This window comes from Symsagittifera roscoffensis, chromosome 4, assembly GCF_963678635.1.
Source record: "Symsagittifera roscoffensis chromosome 4, txSymRosc1.1, whole genome shotgun sequence".
In the NCBI taxonomy this organism is placed as follows: Eukaryota; Metazoa; Xenacoelomorpha; order Acoela; family Convolutidae; genus Symsagittifera; species Symsagittifera roscoffensis.
The window spans coordinates 57,948,422-57,970,861 of NC_087065.1; the positions used below are offsets into that span (position 1 = coordinate 57,948,422).

The window sequence follows — 22,440 nt, forward strand, 5'->3', positions numbered from 1 at the left end:
ACATGTATAAGTTTTAAGAAGATAAAGGTGTATTTTAACGTTAAGATTTAAAAAAAAAATAAGAGCAGTTCTATTGGTTATAATGAAAAAATTCGGAAGGAGAAATACGCAAGGGAATCTAATTCCCGACTTCTGCAACCCCTAATAACTTTTCAAAGATAGCTTTTAAAGAAATCTATCTAATCGGGGAAATCAAAGTGCAAGCTGTATCAATTGAATGTTCTTGCGAAATTTTTTAAGCAAAAAACTCTATAGTTCTTCCTAATTTTCTTATTGAAAAAAATTGACTGTAACCAGAACAAAATCTTTACTGTGTATCTAATTGAAACTTTTCGTGTTAAATTTTATATGATTGACATTTGGCACTGCTAAAGTATCATTTTGTTTAGAAATTTTCAGCGAGCTCCATATTCTTTTCCCTAAAAATGTTTCCACGTCATTTTTTTTGTTTCTTTTTCAAATTATTGAAATGTAGAACTAGAAAGCAACTTTTTTGATTTATGCGTCAAGTATCATCTTCCAAAGTATGTCGGAATTGAGTTAACTTCAAAAAAAATTATCCTCAAATTTGATGAAGTTTTTTCTAAACATACCTATTACATCAAATACATCAAAATCTTTTGAGTAAATACATAAATTTAAATCTTTGAGACTTTTTATGTTGGATTTTTTTTTCAAGATATAATTTATAAGTTAAACTTCAGTCAAATTATCTCAAAACTATTAAAATAAACTGAGTTTTTATCTCAATTTAGTACTTTGTAAGTTTCTGCTTCATCTACTATCTTCCAACTTTATCCAATTTGAACAAAATTTTCCTTGAAAATTGAAATCTAGATGGAAAATGTATCATTTCAACAAACGTTCAATAATCCGAAGCCGAAATAAAACCATAAATCTTTTGCTAAAAAACTTCAAATGATTTTCTTAAACTGATAACTGTATTTTGCTGTTTCAAATATGAATTTAACTATTGAAGTAAATTTTTGGTTGGGATTGATGTATATTATTATCTTGAAGTTTTCAAAGGTTAGCAAAAACAAACATTTGTTCATTTCTTCTAGGTCAATTATCAATAAAAACGTCAAAAACATTAGAAAACCATAGTTCTTGATGAATCAACCCTCATTAACTGCTTAAAAATGCACTAGTCTCTGAACACTTTTACAAGCACTAAACAAGGAAAACTTTAAATTGGTGACTAGGCAAAACCTTTCAATTAGTCGACGTCATATAAAAATCTAGTTTTTTTGCAAATTTTTTAGCAAATTCTTAAGCACACACTAGCGTATCTCACGCACTTTTACTTTAACTTTATCGCAATAAAATCTCCGCAAGCTTACAACCAATGAAGTTTTTACTGTAGATTAAAGTTTTTCGGATCGATTTCCATTGAAAGTTTTACAAAAATTTGAATTTGATGGTTGCTGTTTCTGGCATCAATCACAACCTATGAATAAAAAAAATGACAGATCAAAAAATATGATGAAAAAACTGTATAATTTTTACTAGAGTTTTTTTGTATTTCTCAGAATTGTATTATAGAGTTTTCAGATTCAGCAAAAATTATTATTCATACTAATTTCTCCTAAGTTTTTAATTAAAAAATACTTTTAACTTCCCCTGGAGTGTGTTTCGAGCCTGCTGAGCACATAATTTAACATTTTGTTGACAAGAAGAATGCTTCTTCTTGTTATGATTAGTTGGCTTATCGCTGCTATATGTATAAAAACTACAATTGGAACACTTCTTGACGCATATTTATGGGTGTATTCTCTGCCACTTTCAAGACTTGCCATTCTTTCGTTTCTATTCAGTGACGGCATCTCAATAAATAGAGAAAGAACTTGAGAAAAAATGGGAGATTTAAAATTTCCAAAATTTTTAGATAAAAAGAGTTGAATAGCCTCAAAATTTAAATAACAGGGAAAAAAACAGACACTTTATTAACCAATTGTTTTTTAAAAAGAAAGAAAATCAGAATAAATAGCGTCCGATTTGATCAAGCTGAAATACAAATCATGCAATGTAACTATGGAGTTTTCAAAAGTTTTGATATGAACAAATCAGAATCGAGCATTACTTATAAAGAAATTTTTTTCTTTTTTTTGAGATCAACCAATCAGAATCAAGCTTTTACTCAAAATGGAGTTTTCAACAATTTTGATATAAACCAATCAGAATGAAACATTCACAAATTTCAAATATTTTTCTTTTGATCAGAACAAAACTATGTTCATTATAAATCCCAATTAATCAAGTTTCTTGAAATTTATGTTTATATAAATTGTTTTCCGATACTCATTTCAAATTTTGAAATTTCGACGAATATTGTTTTGATTTGTTTTATTTCTAACCAGTGAAAAATGAAACTACCAAATTTTAATTTTTAATCAGTCTCTTTTTGGTATATTGTAATATACACAACCGGAAGTTTTTTAAATTCGGATTAATCGATTAAAAGTTATTCCGACTGAGTAAAGATTTATTTAGGGAAAGATTTTACTTTTGAAGCGAGTATTGAGTACCAAAGTTATAAACTTACTGCTGAGTTACACCTGACTAGAAAACAAATTTTGTTTTTTATAGAAAATTCGTACAATAAAATACCAAAGACTCTTTTTATTCCCTACCCAATTCCCAAGTTTGTAAAAACTCTCCTGTAAAGTTCATTTTGTCTTCATTTCTGTTAGGATCTTCGAAGTTCAAAATCTTGCATGATCAGTTTTGGAATAAGATTTCCAGAAATTTGCTTTGAAAAACTCATCAATTTGAGTCATCCTCTCAAATCTACATCAAAATCAAAAAACTTGAAAATCAACAATTTCCCATTGATTACATACAAAAAATTCAATTGACTTTATGAAAAAAATTGCAGAGATGCTACTTGTTATGTTTTTCTTTCTTGTGTTTCTTATAACGGAAAAACTTCTTATTTTTACAGCAAACAACTTTTGTCATTCTTTTTTTGCAACTTGTCATTTTTTTGCAACTTATCTTTATTAGTTAAATACAATTCAACTAAACTACCGTCAACCACCTCCTCAACTGTAAATGAATCGTTCTTTTTACTGTGTTTCTTTTACTGTGTGTCTTTTACTCAATTTATTGCTCAAAATGATCTTCTCAGTGGAAATCAGCAACTTTTTGTACTCGGTTGGGATTTTGCCTGATCTAGTACAAAACCATGCGCGAGAAACAGTCTCTGAAGTTTTTCTGCCACCAATGGACATCCCAATCCAAGTCTGGCCCATGGTAGAAGCGATGTCAAGGGACTTCAACGAACTTCATATAGCGCAAGTACCCATGACAGAAAACCAACCTGGAGAAACGCAAAAGATGGAGGAAGTGGCTGAGCATGGGGGAATAAACTACCCCGACACTCCTTACTCTAGATATGTGGCTCAACCAGTCGACGATTTCTTCTTTCCTTGGGAAGATGAGGGATATGTGGATAACCCAATTCAAACCTAAGAGGATGAGGGGTTCTCTGAGCCAAAAACTCCAGTCAGCGAACCACCAAGACAACCACTGGCGATGGAGGCAAGACCAGCATTGGAAACTTGCAACATTTTGAGAACTCAGCTGCTTTTTGATTTGTAAATAATTTGGTTGTTTTTTTGGATTCTGTAATTTATTTTTTTTGGCATCTAGTAATTTGATTTTTAAGAGATAGGAACAAACAGATGAGGTCATTGAAAAGTTTGTCAAAAAAGTTCACACGGGTTAAAAATCAAACTAAATTTCCGAATTGTAAATGGTTGTACAAAATTTATTCGCAACGATGATAAAAAAACTAAATCAATTTTAACATCATGTAAAAATTTTCACTACATTTTCGCACACAAGATAAAAAAAAACTTTAAAATTTTTGCATACATGTTAAAAAATTTACAATAATTTTCGCACCATGCAATCTAAAATTTTCATAAAAATTTTTGCACACTTGATTAAAAAGTCAGAGAAAATCTCGCATTTCAAGAAAAATTCCATAAATTTTTTTTGGCATTTTAAAGAAAACTGTAACAAAAATTTCTTGCACTGTTGAAAATTTAAGTTTATGAATTTCTTTGTTCAAATTAAATCATTAAAAACTTCGTTTTTTTTGCTTGTATGTCGATGGAAAACATCAAAAAAACAAAGTAATTAGATAGGGAACATCACTCAGGGTCATCAATAAAAAAAATTTATCATTTATTTAACAAATTTCTTACATTGAAAATTTGCGTTTTTTGCATATGCATAAGAAAAAAGAAGTTAGGTTTTTGCATTTGTTTACTAAATAGCTACGAAAAAACTTGCATCTTACACAAAAAGTTTTTGAAAATTTTTGCACACTTATTAAAAAAACCAAAAACATTTTTTGCATCTTTAAAAAAAAATTCATTGAATTTTTGCAAAATTGTTGAAAAAATCAAAAATTGCGTCTTACGAAAAAAAACTCTGGGTTAATGTTTGCACACAGGTTAAAAAGTACGAAATTATTTCTTGAAACAACTTGTGACAAGATTCTTATAACAAATAGTCAACTATCAAAAATAAAAATTATTTGAAAAAGCTAATCCGAGAGTCTGACATGATTCTCGACAGAGCTAGTAGGGTGTCTTTTGAAATATCTAGGCAATAAAAAGTAATTTCACCAGAAAAAAATGACGTTATTACATTTTAATTTTTATAGAACAGTGAAAGTTGTCAAGACTTTTCATCGGAGAAAATGAGATCATTACTCATTAACTTCTAGATTCTTCTAAATGTTATAATCTACACATTAAATCTACACTTCAATCTTCATTTAGTCTCAAAACCATTTCTTTCAATTCTCCTCATCTGATCAATTTGCTCGTCAAAAATGTACTCAAGAAAATTGACAGTCCCAATTATATTCAATTTGCTAAAAGTAAAAAAAATTGAGAAATTTGTTTGATTTCAAAAAACCTACAACGGAAAAACTTACTTTGAACCGTGCTTTCAACTATTAAAAATAAATGATTTGGGACAGTTTGAAAAGTCCCAACAAGTCCATCTTAGTGGAAAAGAAGGAGAAGCAATATCGGCAACCCGGAAAACCGTTACTCACGATGCTGAAAATCTTGGACTCGTACCTACATATGAAGCCAAATCTGGCAAGGAATCAACTATGGATCAGGAGCTCGACATCTGTAATAGAGTATATGAATTAGCAACATACAACACGAGGAGGGTGTGTGTCACAATCATGAAGTACAGAGTGAACAAGCCACCATACATTCAGATTCGACTCTTCACTGCAAAAGAGAATGAAGCAATGAAACAAGTTGACTATGTCAACTACACTTTGGATGAATTCAGAGAACTGTCCCAAGTTTCCGGTCACATGAAACGAACTTTGACTGTTGATTACACTGAACGCTCCGGTTTCAATCCACGAAAAAAATCGGCTACGCTTTGCCAATGAGGACTGAAAATGAGGAAACATCAAACCTCAAAAGGCGTCGAGTGACAGACTATCCCATAAAATATCTAGTTTTGAAAAAAAATGGTTGAATTGAAATCCTTTATCAAAACATTTCTAAGGAAATCTGAAACAGATAAGAGCTTATCGAGCTGCTTAAATATTTCAGATTGCCCCTCTGCATATAAATTAGAGTCAAATAAACCTGAGATTCCCACAAACAGAGATTTTGAAAGGCAAGATAGGAGGGAAAGATTTTGAGATACCTATGGGAGTTTTAAATCGGAACGCAGACGTTTTTTTTTTCAAAACAAAAAATAAACATTGGTTGGTGTAACTTCGTTGAAACGACATAGAACTGGTAGAAGTTGCGGTTTCTCGTAGGGAAAAAAACGAGGATTATGACGCCCCACAAGTCGGAGGCCAAAAAAAGGAGGACAATAAAGACTCTGTTGCAACTTTTGCTACGTCAACTCGGTGACAATAAAGAATTCATACCCATATCACGCCTAGATGATAGCCTGTACGAGTTTGATGACGCTAAGATTTTCACAATATAAGACCTTGGTTCTGCGTTTCGGCAGGTTCCCGTGCGAAAACAAGACAGGGAAAAGACCGGCTTTGCGTGCGAGTTGGGCTTGCACCAGTGGAAGATGCCCTTTGGCGTGTGAAATGCTACAGCGACTTTGCAAAGGCTCATGTGCTCAGGCCTTGACTAGTTTAACAAAAAATAAGGGAAACTCGGGATGTGATGTGTAGATGATGAGTAATAGCGACACCCACCTTGAATGACCATTTTGACAGACTCGAGGAGGTTTTCGACTGTAAGAAGAGAGATGGCTTCTTGAAACGAAAATACTCGAAAAGTGAGATCCTCAGTGACTCGACAAAGAACGTGGGATGAATGGTGGATAAGCGTGGCATGAGGGCATAATCAAGCGTGGCATAAGCGTTGCGAATTACTACCGGAGTTTCTTAAGGGATAAGCAAACAAAGGCTATCCATTGCAGCAGCTGATGTGCAACAAGGGGAAGAAGCTCGTTTGGAATGAAAAAGCTCAAGAAGCCTTCGACAACATTAAGCGGGAGCTGTGCGAGGCGCCAGTGCTAGGCATGCCCACAGAGAAAGGCATGTACGTTCTCGACACTGATACCTCTGTAGTTGTCATCTCCTCAATACTGCATCAGAAACGAGAGTGGAACGGGCAAACAGTTCGCCGTCTCATTAAAAGCTGTAGAGAACTGAGCGATATTGAGAAGAACTATGGTGCGCCAAGAGTAAACAACCGAGCCTTGTCCTGGTTAAAAACGTTTTTAATTAAATTGGTCGTTGGACAGCCCGGATTGATGATTACCGCATGATAATCGGGTACAGGATGTTTGACAAGCACCAGCATGCTGACAGTCTCAGCAAAAAATCTGAGTTTTATGAGAAATTGGAACAGAAGAAACCTGCAGGCAGAGAAAAAAAAACGATTTTCGTTCTTAGACAAAGACACCTCACCAGGCACTTCTTTTGATGAGGTGGTTGGATACGTCGCGCCACCCTAAATCGGCAAACCCTGAATTGCCGGTAGAGAAAGCAGCAGAGATAAAGATTCTATCCCAGAACGACCCGGAGCACTCCCAGGTCAAACTTTGTATAGCAGGAGCTGTCTCTCAAGAATATAAACAGAGTTCCATTGCTAAACAAAAAGAGGAAAGTCACACCAGAGTTGATAAAGATGATCCTGAATGATCCTGAATGGACTGCAGCGATGACATCGCTAACGGTAAGTGACAAAACATCAATAAAACTTCAAAACCGATAAAACTTCAAAAAAAGGAAAACGAAAGGGATTGTAGGAAAGTATATCAGCGACTAATCTCCTCAATTTCTCAAAGTGTTCTGATAAGGCCACTGTGCAAAACAGAAAACCTAGAGATTGTGATTAAAAAAAGACAGTCATCCTCGAAGCGCTTGATCAAGGAAAGTGAAATTGAGTCCAAACTTCGGAGCAGGAAAATTTATCCGAGGAGTCAGATATACAAAAGAACGGTGGTCATAAGTGGTCAAAACCCGGTTGAAAAAATTTTGTCCAGGGATTTTAGGTAGAATATTAGATTAGTGATAACTTGATGATGGGCACTGCGTGCGAAATCAATTAAAAAGGCACTAGACAAAAAAGAATGATGGGAATGAGGTAATGGAGGAAGGAAATAATCTACCATTGGAACTGGATCCTAACAACATAATGGAAGCAGATGAGGAAATTTTGCCCTATGCAGAGGAAGATTGGTATAAATTTGAACTGAAAGAGGTTCCTCAGAACAAAAACGAAGCCGGAGCTACCTTTCGCAATGCGACAAAATATTTGAGAAAAACCAGTGAAAAAGATACAATCTTAATGGGGATGACTTTGTAGTGACCTGATGAAGTTAGTGCAACATGTAGTGTGTGTAGAAGCAAAAGTCCTATCGCGAGAAGTGGACATTGTTGACAATCAGGACAATGAGCAATGAGTCGCTTGAGGATCGTCAATACCAGAAATGGAGATTGATGATGAGATACAGCAGTCATACGACCAGGAGTTAACAAACCTGCATGTCTTGGAGTGACCAAATGAAATGACGTCTAATCCCAAAGAGACCAGTGTCACGATTCAAGATGTAGACCGCAAAAGCATGAAAAACATCAAGAATAAAAAAAAATGATCCTTTCTGGGCAGCCTAGGAAAGAACATTGTTCATTCCTGCCTCCAATTTTAACTTAATACCAGGTATGCTATCGCCAGGGACGTTGATAGATGTTTTTAGTAGGGAAGTGTTGGTAGGACTTACCCACACTAAATAATTATTTACAAAAGATAAAAATTGCAGAGCTGAATAGTCAACTTAGGGTCAAGAAGACATACTTGAAGGCGAGATGCAGACTCTCGGAATTACTAGGAGCGCAAAGGAATGACCGTTTGACCAGTAGTTTGAAAAACTGGATCAAAAATGGAGCACCAGATAAAGGAGATCTGGAGGAGAACAGTTCTTGGAGCTTGAGATAACCTTACATGCTGAAAAATAGGTGGTTGTATGAGAACAAGGATGGGATTGTCGCCTGCAAAAGGAGGGTAAAAGCAAGGATCTGTACTAGTGTAACACGATAGTGTTGCCGCAACTCTGTAAAACGGAATTGTTTTTCCGGTCACATGATCAGATGGTGCATCAGGGGATCGGTAAGGCGTACCAGAGGATCTCAAAACGCTTTGAGCGGCCTAAATTTTTTGAAAAGGATAAAGTTTAAGGAAAAAACGGTGATTTAGACGTAGAAACAAAAAACCCTACAAAGCCAGATATAGGGTAGTAATCATATAGAGGAGTCATAATGTAACTTACCGAGCGAATATTGAACTAATAGCATATTACTAACTGATAGTGATTTTATACTCACGGATAGGACATGGGCAAATTACTTTACCGCGGACATGAGTTCAAAATTAGCATTAGCAGCCGACTTCAGAAGAAAGTACAAAAACTTAGAGGAAAAAGCATGGACCAGGATTGGGGGGTGTACCTGCTTTGCTACCGGTGGCTTCATAAATATCAGGAAAATTTTCATGCTTCTTGGTGACGTAGACAACGCAGCACGTAGAACCTGAAGACCTGGTTTTATCCATGGCAAAACTTAGGGATTTCTAGGTGGAGATAAGATTGAAAGAACTCTGGCTTCCCGTGTACGACCCAAACAAAGGACGACTGAACCCCGGGAGATGTATGCGTTATTACATTTAATCTTTTCGCACAGCAACATAGAAGTACATTTGCAAAGGAAGTAATACTTGTGCATAGGTTTTGAGTATAGGCTGTGTGTGAGCTATTAGGGTTACAGCTTTAGAAAGATAAGTGACAACGAATATTTAATGAATAACTTCAAGAAAAAAACTGGACTGTCCACTCTTCAATCATTTTCTAAGATTTCAGACTGAAGTATATTTTATTACATCTAAGGAACAAATCTTTTTACTCAAGTGTTTTAAAAATAGCTTTTTGAACTGAAAAGGAAAACAATGATGACCAAATGTGATTGGTTATGTCTTTAGTTCTAGATCTTAATTGGAGGCGGAGACATAAAGCGATACATCAAGAGATGATTAGCAAGGCTGCCTCGTCTAGCTCACAGCTAAAAGCTGCAGTGCCGCCAAAGAGAGCGAGAGCTCAGAAGAAGTTCAGTCGAATCAGACCATGGAAGACCTAACGGAGAGAAGAGATGAGCCAGACATAGTGAGAAAGGCGTTATTAGGAACTGGAAAAGATCGGTTTGTGGGGAGAAGATTGTTTAAATTGAAACAAGATGCATGGAGAGGAAATAAAGCGCCTGAGAGGTGAGTATAAGGAGCGATTGGAGCTATTGAATATAGTAAAGTATAGGACGTTTCGCACAGGCAGTCGCAGACACCTTGCGAGATGAGTCAAACAACAGAAATGCAATTCTAGTCAGGAACTGGAAGGTTGACAAAACCGGGGCCGAGCGATATCCTGTGTCACCCAATAGTCAAAAGTACTATGAGACAGCAGGTTGAAGCCGGTGGACGGATCGTGGGCAAATAAAAGCTCCAGGTTCCGGTTTGACTGCGCCCTACTGTAACATTTGCCCAGAAGTACATATCGACGGAAAATAAAACTAGGTTCTAAAACGACTGGCTAGCATCTAAACACACTCTGCATGCTTTTCACCGTCTCTGCCAAAGCCAGTTCTGTTGGTGGTTTTCCTAACATCGGGTCGACAAAACGTTACTGCTTTCCGGCTTCGACCAGAACGCTCCTAATTTATATGCAAAAGTAGTGAGCTCATGGTTGAGTCTCAGTATCCCCAGATCACGAGGTCACTCATAAAAACAGGGTTACTACTACTTATTATATTACGATTGTTTTTGTTCAATAGATGAAAATCATCATCTCCATCGAAGAAGGATCAACCATTTCCCTCACTCCTAGCTTCTCATTCTCTAAAAATGAACCTGGATATTAAATAAATTCAACTCAGGACATGACCAGGAAGCTAAAAGCTTGAGTTTGAGTTTTGGGCCCGAGACCCCTCCGGATTCTGGAATCTGGGGAAATAGCACTCCTATTTCTTTACGGAAGGCTGGGCACGCCGTCCCAAAACCCTTCCCTTTTCTCGGGTTCTAGGTTGTAGCGATTGTAGCGGTACAATCGTTACAACTAGGAATGGTTCCTGACAATCTCCAATTACAATATCAATCTGTTGTCTTTTTTCGTAGTTGTTTTCACTGCAACTATTGTTGTTGTGTTTTCGCCGTTTCATTGTGTGCGAAATAATAAAAAGTAACTTGTCTTTCATGTCAAAATCGAAATTTTAAAAATAAGCATGTCAGTTAAAATTAGACCTTATCAATTTGTCCAATCGTTTAAATAACGTCGCTGAGTCATTAAAACCATCAATCTTCCCAGTTAGATGTTCTTTTTTTCTGATCGATAAAGATTCGATTGCGAAACTGCGTTTTCGTACATTCTGGTCGAATGTCGCATACTCCCCAGACAGCCCGGTCAATGTCCTCATTGAGTATCGTAGTCTTCATCGAAATGGTACAGTGCCATCGAACAAAATTTACACAATGCATAAAAACACACTTATCCACCTCATGTCAACTCACTGCAGAAAATAAAAGGCATCATACCACACTACTATAGCCTTCCAAATTCTTTCACTAATCTGCACATTCGAGGATATGACTTAGGATAAAACATTTTATTAGACTTCCGACGTCCATGTCTCTATTTAAAACTTTTTCTCCTAGGTTTAAAAAGTGTAGGGACGCAGGACAGTCCTGCCAACCCACAAACTAAAATTATCCCACTAAGCTTCTTTCCTTCGGAAGTTTAGTTGTTACTGGTCCTGAATATTAAAATTAGGGAACTCGGTGGTTAGAAGGAACAATGAAATAATTTCCCTCTTCAAGAGATTATGCAAGCCTTTCATGTCACCACAAAGTGACCAGCCGTCTTAGTTCATTAAACACAATCATGCATGCTGGAATATTTTAATATACTCTCCACTCAAGCCTATCTTAATAAATAGTAAGTGTCTCTAAAGCCACTAACAAAAATCACAATGCAATTTTATAAATGCAACAAGTTCTTTAATCTTCAAAACTCAACTAATTGTTTTCTTTTCAGTTTCAATTGCAAACTTAGTGTTGTTTCTCGTTTGAGTTTTTGTCACATACAAAACAATTCTGAGTTTTAACACCTTCTATTTCGTTGCTTCTTTGTTTCCTTCTTTGTTTTTTGTTTAGAACATTTCTGCTCTTCTACTCTTTGTTTACATCAAGGTAGAGGATTAACGTTAGTTTCTCTGTTTCGGCAGAAGCTGTTGTGGAGCCACAACGTCACGTTTCTCTCCAAGTCTTCCTCCAATATCTCTTATTTTTCCTTTCCGTCACATTCAACTGTCTTAGAATTTCTCTTCACTGCGGTGGTTACTGTATTCCGATGAGTTACAAAAGCTCGCTTAAAAGCTCCTGCTCCAATGTCCAGCTGATAAGCACTGTACACTCTGCTGTGCTTCGACATAGGTTTCTTGGCATATTCGTACATCCATGCAGTCATGTTGTTTCTGAACCATGGCATCAGTCGTCTTTCGGCCCATATCTTTTTCACTTTCATCGGAATGTTCAAGATTCTGCACATTGTCTCAAAAAGATCTAAGTTTTTAAGACAATCCAATTCCTGTAACTGTTCTTTTGTCAGCACCTCCTGTCTATTGTTCTCTTTTACATGAGCTTCCAGCCTTCGTATCGCCATCATAACTCCTACTATCACTATCGTTATGGGCTGTGATGAAACTGGTAAACCCATGGAGAACACCAGATTACTGTGTCCTGGGTACCACCATGTTTGTAGCAAGCAATGGCAGGGGAACTCATCAGGTGTTGACATGAAGCTCCTCCAATTACGCTTTGCCGAAGCTTCCAGTAGTGGTTCCGCCTCCATCATCACTCGATGGTGTTCATCATTCTCATCTACTGCATTGTAATCCGTGATTGTTGATCCTTTCTGCTTTTGTCGTTCAAAGTCACTGAAGTTACCACTGGCGTATCCTATGAACTTCTCTCCCAGTATCGATTCTAAGTCGTCTTTGGTTCTCTCCGGAACTGCTGAGAACATTTTGCACAGTAACTCGTAAGATTTCTCTCACATTCTTGGTAGTCTTACGCATTTTGGCACTGAGAAGATTGGTCCACGATCGTTCTCGTACTTTTCACATCCACCACTACAAAATGCACTGGGTATCTGCTCTTGCACATTGGAGCTAGAGTTGATCCCACTAAACATCTCACTCCCGTCGGTCTTCAATAAGTTTCACTATGCCGGATGTTCATTTACGCCTCGATTGCTCCTCTCCACTTTCCAATATATTTCTGCTCGGTTTGTATCACTCCCGGAAACACTTCTACACTGATGGTCGTAACCATCTCATGCTTTTGTTCTAGATTCAATAGTGACTCTAAAGAACCATACCTACTGTAGAATCCTAGTGCAGTCACTAGAATCACCTCGGTTGCTTCATGGCAATCTGCAATTAATTCCGTTTCCATTTTCGCCTTCATCACAATGTTCCCAAACAGAATCGTCTATTGCTTGTGTTGTTTCTCCATGATCTTTACGCAATCCAGATCTCCACAGATGTCACCATCCAGTCCACAGACTTCTGCCAGACAGCTACCAAGTTCGACCCAGTCGTCTGGTCTCCAGCCACGCAACTCTACTTTGTCTTCTCCGTTGCTCTTAGAGGCTGTCGTCATCAAATTATAGATGATATTCAGGTCACGCAAGTTACAGTCTGAGTTCAGTTCCCTCTGCACGTCTTGTGTCGCACGCAATATCGAATCGGCGTTAAGACTTGGACACCATGTTGGTTTCATCAGTTCCCACACTACCATCAAACGCGTTCTCAGCAATTCATCCGAGAATCCCAATCCAAACTCCACTCGGTCTTCAGATTTTGGCACTGAAGGTGCAGTCACCTTTTCTTCCAAGATTAGTCCCAACTTGGTCTGCTGATTAGCAGCGCTTCTTATCGTTGCAATTCTTGACCTCCAGAATCTAAACAACACTGCTTGCTCGTAATCAAAGAAGCAATCGCGTATGTCTTCATTTAGGGAAGGGTTGTATTCCACTGGGACCAGCTGTCCTACGACGCTTCCCTTTCCTTGGTTCATAGGAGACGACTTGAAGTCTTTAAGAGTGCTCTCTACACATCGGCTGAGTATCTCCATTTCTAACGTCGCTCCAGTCAGAGTGCGGTCACTCTTTTTGATTGTGTAACTGGCTGATTTTATTCCTGCCATGAGAATGGGTGGCACCATCGCTACGTCAGTCAACATCCTGTCTGTGCCAGGCAATCGATCATCACCCTGTCCCAAATCCATAGCTTCTTCGATGCGTTTTCTTTTAGCTGAGTTGACGGCTTTCATCGAGATTTTGGAATCCACCTTTGTCTTCTCCGTTTTCCTCAATGTCACCTTGCTGCTCAGTTTCATCTTCTTTTCATTAATTCTGTCACTCACCATTTTTGATCGCATCGTTCCCTTCCGAGTTCTTGACAGACACACCACTTTTCTTTTGTCTTCTTGCGGCGTCATCTTGATAGGAGAGTTTGCCTCACTTTCGTAGGTGACCGAGTCGATCAATAACTCGCTCAATCTCCCTTCACACTCGTCGAGTTTGTCAAGGACTTCCCGCAGTAGTGGTCGGTTGAGACCTATTTTCAAAATAGACTGGGTTCCGTAGCTCTGAACTACTGTCCAGACCTCTTCCATGAATGCCACTCTGTCTATTCTGCATCCCGTCCTATTTTCATGGTCTCTATGATGCACTTCCCACTCTTCTTCGGGCAACGTTCCAAAGAAAGGTATTCTGGCAGTGCCTTCTATTCTTCCTCTCCTTGGTTATTCCATCAAGAGTTTCTGTTCGGTGTTTTTAGAATTGCCCGGAGAGCTGCTCTCCGGCAAGTTCCGGTTCGTTCCCATGAAGGCCAACGGGGGTTCCAGCGTGGAAGTTCCCTCGTCTGCCTGCTCAGTCATCGCTTCCAACGTGTCCGTGCCGTTTTCAAAATCGCTGAGTAAATTGAAGTCCAGGCTGGACATCCCTCCTGTCGAAGCCATATCGTCTTCTTTCTTGGCTTGATCGGGATCCTGTTGCATAGGTTCTTCCGATCGACGGCTTCCTCCCTGCCCATCGTCTCGTCTTGGATTCTTTCCTGAACTTGAGGGTCCTTGCTCTTCACCCCTTGCCTCATCGGGAAGTTTCGGTACAACTAGTCTGCCAGCTGACTGATCTTCCTCCTCTCCATGAACAACCTTGACTTCCTCATAGCCGAAGGGTTCTAGCATGGTTCTAGTCTGTAGTGTTCCTCCCACTCGCCCATTCCTCGTCAAACTTCTCAGGCTTCGGAGTCGCTGTATTGTTCATTCGTCTCCTCGTTGCTTCATCCATGTAAGCAAACTGCGTATACTGCAGCACTGCGGCTTTTCTGCCCACAAAAACGGGTCCATCGTCTCAGAGAACTTCGCTACCCTCCTTTCATTAGTCTCAAAGGCTCTCAACCTAGGAGTTTGTACTACGGAGTCTGCTCCGAACAACATCCTTCTTATCAAAGGGAATTCCGGGATCTCTTCTGGCAGTTTATGTAGTCACCCCAACCCTTCGTTTCTTCTATCAACTTATGGTACGCTGCGGTCAGTCGAGGAATTGTTGTGACTTCACCGTTTGTTTTGTCGTAGGGTCTTAGATTCTAGAGCTTCGGGAATACCTCAATGTGCCCTCTGTCCACTTCCCCCATCCTGTCTCGGAAGTGATCATGAAAGTTTATGATGGTCATCTCCGGCTCTGATATCTTTGCGAATAACACATCCTCACTCATCAATTCTCGTAGGGCGTATTGTTCACACCAGTTAAGTGTACTTCCGTCCGCTGCTGATATGAGGTTCAGGTGCAACACCGACCTCCTGTAAGCCTCCACGTTAACGTCAGGGAACGCAAACAAGACTGCCGGACCGTATATCACTGTCACGAACTCAGTGGCTCCTCTGATCAATGCTAAGATATCGGTCCTTTTAGCTAAGCTCAGGAGGTACTGGATGAGAGAATGTCGCAAGTCTTTTATCTTATTCTAGGAACCCGTGGATCGCTTCATGTCGAATTTCCTGACGTTCTCCTTCATCTGCTCCGGATAGCGTGCCAAATTCGTCAATCCTCCCAAGTTTCCATGTGTTATCGCGATCAACGTTAGAAGTACATCTAGTCGCAAATTTTGCACTCCTCCGGTGAGCAGTATCGCTGGTCCTCTCACGAAGTTCTCTGCTCCAAACGTCACAAACATGGCTAGTAATTCAACGATCGATACTTCTACGACTGCTTGGAGGAATTCTTCTTTTATCAGATAACGAGAAAGCGAGGGGTAAATTTTTGTCAAGAAGGACGCAGTCCATCCGGCTGCTAACCCTTCCAGCATGCTGTCAGTCCGGTCAAAGCCTTCTTCTCCCTTTACATTCTGTGTCCAGAAAGCTTCCAGGGTAACTTGGCACACGCTGTTTACAAACTCGGCTAACTTCTCTTCAGCCTTTTCTGCCAGGTTTACCTCTTTCACTAGGTAGGCATGGATTTTCCTGATCATCACTGGGCATCGCTCGAAAACATCCGCGCCCAATGCTGCTACTCGAGGGGTCAAGTGCAGCCACTGGTTAGCCTCTGGTTTCGTTATCAAATTATCGCTTCCAAGTGAGCTCTCGTCTCCTTGGAATTCTTTCTTCTCTCTCCTTCCTCCTTTACTTCCATTCCTCGAAACCGTAAATCATTTGACATCGCTACGATTATTCGATGGTCATCGTCAGTTCCTGGTTTCAGTTTGAGTTTTCGGCTGAAGTTGGACAGTTCCAACCCTAGTACTTCGTCTAACACTAACATGTGTGGTGAATAGTTCTTAAATTGACGCATCGCAATTTCGCCCTCAGGCATATTCGCCGCAGGCAATTTCGCCTTAAGTGGTTTTTGGTTCTCCATCTCTATTCCACAATTTGGGGCAGATATGATTATATCATATTTCCCTTCCGAGAGCAACGCCACCATGGCTTATACAAACTTCAGTCCATCCGGGAGGTGTGCATATCCCGGAGACAGTGCAAACACGGCTCTCGGTGTTATCTTGGTGAAGGCACCTTCTTTCAGGGTATCCACTACTTCACCCATTGACTCGAGGATATCCTTTATAGCTGGCCATACAGCCTCTTCGGCTGTCGTAGGCTCTCTGAGTCTGCTCAGGAAACCCCTACTGTGTAGATGGTCGTTCATGCCAGCAAATACAATTTTGATTGGGTTCATTTCGGTCTGTCGTTGTACCCCGATTGCCATTGACACCGACTGCATTAGATCGAGGTCGACCGCTGCCAACAATATAACATCAGGCCAAAACAGAGACTTGGAGATATATACGAGGTCTGAGCTCGCGACTATCATGATTTTTGCCTTCCTCATTTCTGCTTGTGGCGGTTGCTGCAGGTTTACTGCTGCGCTCCAAGTGGATCGATTGAGGCAGGCTCGCAGATCCGTGTCCGGAACTCCTGTGAAGCTATATTCCAACTGGTTGTTCTTCTGCACGTCAATCACTCGGGACACTTTCTTCATCGGCATTTCTCGTATCTTCCTGTCTGGGACCTTAGAGCTCTTTGTTGGTAACGTTGTATCACTAACTCCCGTTCTCGTCATCGTCTCTTGGGAGAGTTGTACTCTGCCCGTGTCATCTATTGCTCCATAGGGTGCAGTCACCCCAGAACCTGGCGCATTCCTATTAGCGACCAATCGTCCAGCTGTTTCTATCAATTTTCTCACTGTTTGCTCCACGAATGGGTCACCTAGGGTGTCACTCGGGTCCGGGATAGTCACTCGACCAGTTGTAGCTGGGAGTCGCGTCTCCGTCGTTTGACTCAGCCGCTCCGATCGCTCTTTGTACTCTCGCCTCAAGCGCTCTATTTCTTCACCCTGTTTCTTGTTACAATCTTCAAACAGTCTCTTCCACATGTCTCTTATTCTGTACATCTTCTTCTGTACTGAGCATGTTTTTGGTCATTTCGTCCAGCTCCCTTCTGGTCTTCTCCAGTTCTTCTACCGTTCAGTTAAGGTCTTGCATGGTGTCGTCCGTCTGAACCTCTTGCTCTACTCTCGCCCTCATTGTTGGTACAGCTGCTCTCAGTTGTGAACTAGACGAGGCAGCCTCGCTGTTCATCTCCTGATGCATCCTTCTCAGACCAAGCCTAGGCTTGGTTGGCAGAGGCATCTCGTCTAGTTAGTATGTCCGAGAACTTCCCAATCCAGGCTCGTTCGCCAAGTCAATTCTTGAGAGAGCACCGTTTCTCCACCTCATTACCCTCATGTTCGGGCGGTCTAGTATTCCTCTTTCTCCATATGCTGCCATCAAAAAGACTTCCGTGAGGCGGTGCCCACGCTTATCATGCCCCAAGATGTTTATTAAGGCGGCCAGCATCATGACTACCTCTGGGTCCTCCAGAGCGAAGTCTCAATCCATCAGCCGACGATAGATCTCATCTATCATCGGTCCTACGTACGCCTCTGCCAGGTCCATGTACTCGTTCAAATCACAGTTGTCCATCTTCTTCTAGATTCGATTCTTATCATCAGTTTGATTAATAGAAATCAGGTGAATAATTAAACGATCAATCAGGATCTAGAAAACAGGTCACAAATTTCACATTTGTCAGCTTTACTCCAATTCTATATTAAAATTTATTTAAAACAGTTGGATAAAAAAATTTTGATGCTAAAACTTTTTAAAATCAGTTTGTTGCTAAAATTTTGAAATTCGACCTAAGAATGGACAGTTCAAAACCCCCACTCCTTGGACAAAAATATTCATGGACGTCCCCGTCGATCGCATACCGGATATTAAATCGAGGTTGGAAGCAGGAATGAGTAATTGCCCTTCCTGGGCAGCCCATGAAGGATCTCCCTTTCGGTTTTTATTTATTTCATGCTTTTACGATCTACATCTTGAAATGTGACACTGGTCTCCATTGGGTCCGACGTCATTTCGCTCAGCCATTCCAAGACACGCAGATTCGTCAAATTTTGTTCATAGGATTGCTGTTGCTCGTCGTCGAACTCTTCCTCGGGCTTAGACCGGTCATCGACCCACTCCTCGTCGTGATCGTTGACTATGCCGATGTCCTGTGACAGGTGTTATTTCTTCTAGACTCACTACTTCTTCCACTATCTTCTTCAGATCTATCCTGTCCACTACGAATTCATCTTCGTGAGTCTTGTCCTGTTACTGTATCGTAAACGGAAGATCTGGTTCCAAATTCTTGGGGACCTCCATTTGTTCGGGGTCTTGCCAGTCTTCTTCTGCGTAGGGTAAGGTTTCTTCATCTGCTTCAACCACATCGTTGGGATCCAGGTCCAGTGGTGGACTTGATCATTCCTCTATGACCTCATTTCTATCGTTCTTTACCCTGGTGCCTTTCTCATTGACCTCACAGGCAGGGTCCATTATCAGATAATCCCCCTCTTCCATGTCTGCAGTCGTACATCAGTCTTCTATCGATGGGTTGTATGGCTTAATAATCTCGTAGTGAGCGGCTCGGCCAGTGTTCAGTCTATAAAAACGTCCCTCCTGGTGCAATTCCGTAATCATGAAGGGTCCCCTCCACTTTTTAGGAGCTTTTTTGTTCCTTGGTATAACGTTTTGAAATACCCATACGTAGTCTCCTACCGAGTAAGCTTTTGCACCAGCTGCTTTTTTATCGAATTTTTTCCTCTGCCTTACCTGTGCCTGCTGAGTGTTCCGTCTACACAAGTCGTTCAGTTCTTGTTGACGTCTAATCGCATCCCTTGCGTAGTTTCCTACCGAGTAAGCTTTTGCACCAGCTGCTTTTTTATCGAATTTTTTCCTCTGCCTTACCTGTGCCTGCTGAGTGTTCCGTCTACACAAGTCGTTCAGTTCTTGTTGACGTCTAATCGCATCCCTTGCGTAGACTTGTGGTTATGTTTCTTCCCCTCATACTCTGGGCAAAAGAAAGTCAAGGGCAAAGACTTCTCGTGTCCGGTTAACATCATGTGTGGCTAACTCCGTTGGTGGAGTGTTGCATGCTGTTGTAAGCTCCCATCACCTCTGGAAGATATCTGTCCCAATCGGTCATGTACCTGGAACAATATACCCTCAGCATCGACACTAACGTTCGATTTTGCCTTTCCACTAGGCCATTTGTCGGGGGATGGAATGTCGTGGAGTCAGCTTGAGCCACCTGTGAACGTCTCATGAGCTCTTTCGTAAGTTCTCCCACGAAAGCTGTTCTGTTATCCGATTAAAACGTCGTCGGACAACCATGTCTCGCTATCCACGTATTGATTAGGTGATCGCACGTCTCTTCTGCTGAGGCAGTTATGCAGGGCACGGCCTCTGCATACTTCGTGAAGTGATTTATCATGAGCAAGACTTGATTGTAACCACTGTCTATCATACATCTCTTTTGATGATCAATCTGCACCACCTCGTTGAATTCAGATGACTCGATCGACTGCAAGGGAAACTGCAACTTCCCTGGATCCTTGACCTGTTGGCATGACAGACATGCTGTTACCCACCTCTCGCAAGTCTTTTTCATCACAACCACTCAAAGCGTTTCAGGATCCTCTGGATACTTTGTCGACTCCCTGATGGCCCATCTGATCATGTGACCTGAATAAAAATTGTCTGATAGAGTTGCGGCAACACTATCGCGTTATATTTGTACAGGACCAATTCCGTCGTTGTTCAGATTTAACCTTCCCTCTTTCTGCATAAAGTACTGTCTCAGAATGCGGTATCTGTCTTCCTCCAGGTCACCTTTGTCCGGAGCTCCATTTTCGAGGTTGCTCGTCATGCGGTCATTTCTCTTTGCTCGTAGTATGTCCGAGAATCTGTATCTCGCCTTCAAGTACGTCTTCATGACCTTCATCTGACTATTCATTCCATCTGACTGATGCGTGTCATCTTCCGTCTTAACGCACCAAATCTTCGCCAACGGTTGTGTTTCTTGTTCGAACGGTTGTAGATCAATCCTGACTACCTCTTTTTGTGGCAACAAAATTATCGAACGTTACGATACCGCTATCGTTTCCAGGTCATCTGCCGCGTTGTCAACAACTCTTTCAGCTGGTATGAATAGCGATCACTATCAGGGTCTTGATATACCTCCCTGTCCAGATCCCTTGCTCGAGTCTCCACTAGTAGTGTGTGGATCGCTAGATCTGACAGTTCCAATCTTGAGCTGGAGTTCCTGTCTGAGTAGTTGTCGATTCCTGAATTCCGGGAGTTCATCAATTCTGTGATGGAGCACGTTCCCTCCTCCGATTCAGTTCTGTGCGTTCTCTTCATCATTCAGAACTCCCCGGACAAAATTTTATCCTCCAGGTCCTGTTCCTCATCAGATAATTTTCCTGCTACATCAGACTCCCCGGACAAACTTTCTAGTCCCTGGTTTTGATCCTGAAATCGCCTGCTCTCCTCACCGTTCGTCTCCCCGGACAAATAATCTTGGTCCAGGTTTCGTTCAACCTCTTCGCCCAATTGATCATGATCCTCGAAGGTGACGGTTTTCTTTTGTGTCCCTCTCACCTGTTCTTTCCGTTTGTATGACGTACTTGTTAAAAGGTTTTGGGGTATCGAGGACACTAGTTGCTGAACTATAGTCCTACAATGCCTTTCATTTTCTTTGTGTTGTCGTCTTGACGGCATGATCTTCACCTTCTCGCTGACTGTCAGTGATGCCATGGCTGCTGCCCACTCGGGGTCATCTCTGGTCACTTCTCTCTCCAACAATCCTCCCAGCATCCGCATCACTTGTGGTGTGACCTGCACCGTTTCAACCATTAATGAGAGGCTGTTTATGTTCAAGTGAGAGAGTTCCTGCTGGTACAGGTTTGAGCGCAGCAACAGATCCAAGGGTACCGGGTCCTTCTTGGATAGAATCTTTATCTCGGCTGCCTTCTCTACAGGTAACTCAGGATGTCCTGGAATCTGATGTCCTGTCCAGACTTGTCTAACTACCTCGTCAAAATCAAAATTTAAATATATATCTTTGTTGGCTTGATAAGGGCAGTCTTTCACACTATATCTCTTCAAGTTTTGTGTCTCTTCATAGACGATCCTCATCGGTAAAGCGTAACAAAGTTTCTTTCCACGCTGGATTGAAACAGTGGTGTCCAGTGTGTTCAATAACACAATGATATACAGCCCGTTTTGAGTTACCGAGAAACTCCGGCCTAAAATCACTGAATTTTGACTATTTGGGTTCGGTACCCAACAAACCTGTTTACTATCACTTAACGAATTCAAATTTATTATTCTAAAAATTGCTTCTACAGCTTGTCCCGGCTGTAGTTTTACCTTTCTATCTAAAAAGATTGGTACCTTGTTTTCATCTGTTATTATTCTATTAATTGATTTCTTAACATACTTCCGTCCGGCTTTCTAATCCTTATCAGACCGTTGTTCAAGTCAATCATCACGCCGAAATTCCTGATAAAATCTCTGCCCAAGATGAACTGGTCGGAGTCGTCCAAATTCTCTACCACCAGGAAGCTCATCCAAAGATCCCGTCCTCTCATATGGAGGACCGTTTTGGTGTTCTTCCGTCTACGTTAATCGCTCCTCGAATGGCTGCAGCTAGTCGGAGATTCGTCGGAATTAGGTCTCCACTCGTGAAGCCCATTCTTTCCCAAGTTTTTATCGGCATCACGCTCACTACAGCTCCTGTGTCCAGAAACCCTGTGACTCCAATTTTCTTCCCGTTGGTGTCGAGCAGATGTGCAGTCACATCTGCTTCGTATCCAATGTGTACCGCGTCTTGCTCTATCATGGCGTCATGGCCAATTCTGCGAACCTTGAGTTCTTCCTGTCCCAAATAGATCTGCCCCATTTGGTCGCTATCTGTTGTGACGTGAGTCCTAGTGTAGATACGTATC

General features: G+C 40.7%; 1 protein-coding gene across 1 annotated transcript in view; it reads right to left on the reverse strand.

The window, feature by feature from the left end:
- Window positions 1-22,440, reverse strand: part of LOC134844539 (3'(2'),5'-bisphosphate nucleotidase 1-like) — a 553,428-nt gene that overhangs the window by 350,627 nt on the left and 180,361 nt on the right. The gene's annotated exons all lie outside the window — the stretch shown is intronic.